Below are 3,176 nucleotides of genomic sequence, written 5' to 3'. Positions count from 1 at the left end.
AAAAAAAAAAAAAAAAAATATATATATATATATATATATATATTTGATAGCCAGGTGGCTGGGTGCAGTGGCTCACACCTGTAATCCTAGCACTTTGGGATGCCGAGGTGGGCAGATTGCCAGAGCTCAGGAGTTCAAAACCAGCCTGGGCAACATGGTGAAATCCCCTCTCTATTAAAAATACACAAAATTAGCCAGGCATGATAGCGTGAGCCTGTAGTCCCAGCTACTCCGGAGGCTGAGGCATGATAATTGCTTGAACTCGGGAGATGGAGGTTGACGTGAGCCAAGATCACGCCACTTCACTCCAGCCTAGGTGACAGAGTGAGATTCTGTCTCCCCACCCACCCCCTACCAAAAAAATAGCCAGGCATGGTTGTGCACACCTGTAATCCCAGCTACTCAGGAGGTTTAGGGAAGAAGGATTGCTTAAGCCCGGAGATCAAGGCTACAGTGAGCTGTGACTGTGCCACTGCACTCTAGCCTGGGCAAGAGTGAGACTCTGTCTCTAAAAAGAAAAAGATCCACATAGATGCATTCTGCATAGCTGTCAAAAAAGAAAGAAAGAAAGAAAGAAAAGTAGAGGCAAAGAGGAGAAGAATGTCCTCATTTTTATTTTCTGTTGGTTCTGGAATCTATGTTTCCCTCTGGCTTCCACAGTATCTCCAGGGTTGACTTTAAGGAAAGGAGGTAGCAATCCAAGCCAGTTCATCATCTAAAATTCAGGGCTCACTGCTTCTTTTAAAATTATGATTGAAGTATAATTTACATGCAGAAAAATGTGCAGGTCTTGAGTGTACAGTTTGATTAATTTTGACAAACATATTCCACAGTAAAACCAGTATCCCCAACAAGATTTAGGGCGTTCTGATCAACCCAGACGTTTCCGCCACGCCATACACCAGTCAATCCCCTTCAGAGGCAACCATTGTCCTAATTTTCACAACCACAAATTAGTTTCCACCTGTCCTCCTGCTCCATATGAAGAGAATCAGTCAGTATTGCTCTCTTTTATCTTGCTTCGTTTACTCAATCTGTTTGTTTGTTTGTTTGTTTTTACACAGGGTCTCACTCCGATGCCCAGGCTGCAGTGCAATGGCACGATCTCGGCTCACTGCAACCTCTGCCTCCCAGGTTCAAGCAATTCCCCTGCCTCAGCCTCCCATGCAGCTGTGACTATAGGCACGCACCACCATGCCCGGCTAGATTTTTGTATTTTAGTAGAGACGGGGTTTCACCATGTTGGCCAGGATGGTCTCCTGATGTTGTGATTCACCCACCTCGGCCTCCCAAAGTGCTGGGATTACAGGCATGAGCCACCGCGCCCGGCCTAGATGACAGCATTTTAAAGGGAGAATGGGGGTGAGAGTGGGTGGAGGCGAGCAGGGACTAAAGGGAAAAATTATCAAGTATAAATGCAGTCAGCCAGCTGTGTCTGCTAGCTGGCGATCAGCAAGGTTAGGATTCTGTCTTCCCACAGAGACTGGGAGACAGAGGCCTTCCTGATAATCACATTTTAAAGGAACTGCTTTCAGGTCTTTGAGAAAGGAAAGTTGTAGGAGGTACACACACATCTCAAAGGGGCAGAGGAAGGAGTCTCAGTAGGAAGCCCTTTTCATGAATGCTTTGTGAAAGGGAGGTCAGGGGTCTACGTTAGGTGCTGGCTGCAACAAACAGTGAAAACTTTTGATAGTCCGGAGATGTTATTGACAGGAACTTAAAAAACGGCTGGACGGTACCAGAGATGCCGCCACGGGCTGCTAGAAGCCATGATAGGACTGGTCAAATCTCTTAGCACAGGGGTTTGGACAGAGCCATTAGGTGACAGGAGTTCCTGGAAGTTCTAACTACCAACACCCCAGACCCCAGTCAGGGACATTGACCTTGCCCTTGCTACTTGCCTGCCTGCCAACAACCTCTATTCTTTTTTTTTTTTTTTTTTTTTTTTGAGACATAGTTTTGCTCTTGTTACCCAGGCTGGAGTGCAATGGCGCGATCTCTGCTCACCGCAACCTCCGCCTCCCGGGTTCATGCAATTCTCCTGCCTCAGCCTCCTGAGTAGCTGGGATTACAGGCACGCACCACCATGCCCAGCTAATTTTTTGTAGTTTTAGTAGAGACGGGGTTTCACCATGTTGACCAGGATGGTCTCGATCTCTTGACCTCGTGATCCATCCGCCTCGGCCTCCCAAAGTGCTGGGATTATAGGCGTGAGCCACCACGCCCGGCCAACAACCTCTATTCTTGCCCATGAGCTGCCAAGAGCCTCACCAATAGTTGTTACTTACATCATATCTGACTTGGAGGCTCACAGTCTGCTGCTGGCAGAGGAAGGACTCAACTCTCTTTGCAGCGTGGGCTCCTGGTGCTACAGTTCCATTAGCTTTTGTTGTTGTTGTTGTTGTTGGCCAGGCTGGAGTGCAACGCCATGATCTCGGCTCACCACAGCCTTCACCTCGAGGGTTCAAGCAGTTCTCCTGCCTCAGCCTCCCAAGTAGCTGAGATTACAGGCATACGCCACCACGCCCGGCTAATTTTGTATTTTTAGTAGAGACGGGGTTTCTCCATGTTTGCCAGGCTGGTCTCGAACTCCCCACCTCAGGTGATCCGCCCGCCTCAGCCTCCCAAAGTGCTGGGATTACAGGCATGAGCCACTGCGCCTGGCTCCATTAGCTTTTACACCCAAATTAGTTTTCTTCCCCAGTGCAACCATGAGCCACCACCCATAAGTCCCAGCTACAGCCACACCCTGTGCAAAGAGCAACTGCCGACATCCCATCCAAGGCCCCACGTCTGAGCCTAGCAGGGCATATTCCTTCTTCTCCACTGTGGCTTCTCTCTCTGGAACACAATTCCACCTATGGTGTGGCTCCATCCCCCACCAAACATGCCCAGGTAAATCTGACCCCCAAGTGAGGGCAAAGCTCACATTTTTTACCTGGTGCTCCTAGACCTGTGTAAAAACAGTTGTAACCACGCAGCCAGGTGCTGTTTTATACTGTTATCTAACATGGGTTTTGTTTCTGAATCTTTCCACCCATTTCAGAAGCAGGTAGGACATTTGAAGCTCATTCCCTCAGGAAGTGATGGGGGATACAGCAGAACAAAGAGTCCATTCTTAGCTCTGGAGTTTCAAATAGACCTTTGAAATTTATACCAGAGAGCATATTTGTGGG

The sequence above is a fragment of the Sapajus apella genome, unplaced genomic scaffold, assembly GCF_009761245.1.
Source record: "Sapajus apella isolate SASKATOON/1434 unplaced genomic scaffold, GSC_monkey_1.0 scaffold43, whole genome shotgun sequence".
Lineage (NCBI taxonomy): Eukaryota > Metazoa > Chordata > Mammalia > Primates > Cebidae > Sapajus > Sapajus apella.
Note: the sequence above shows the minus strand (reverse complement) of the source record.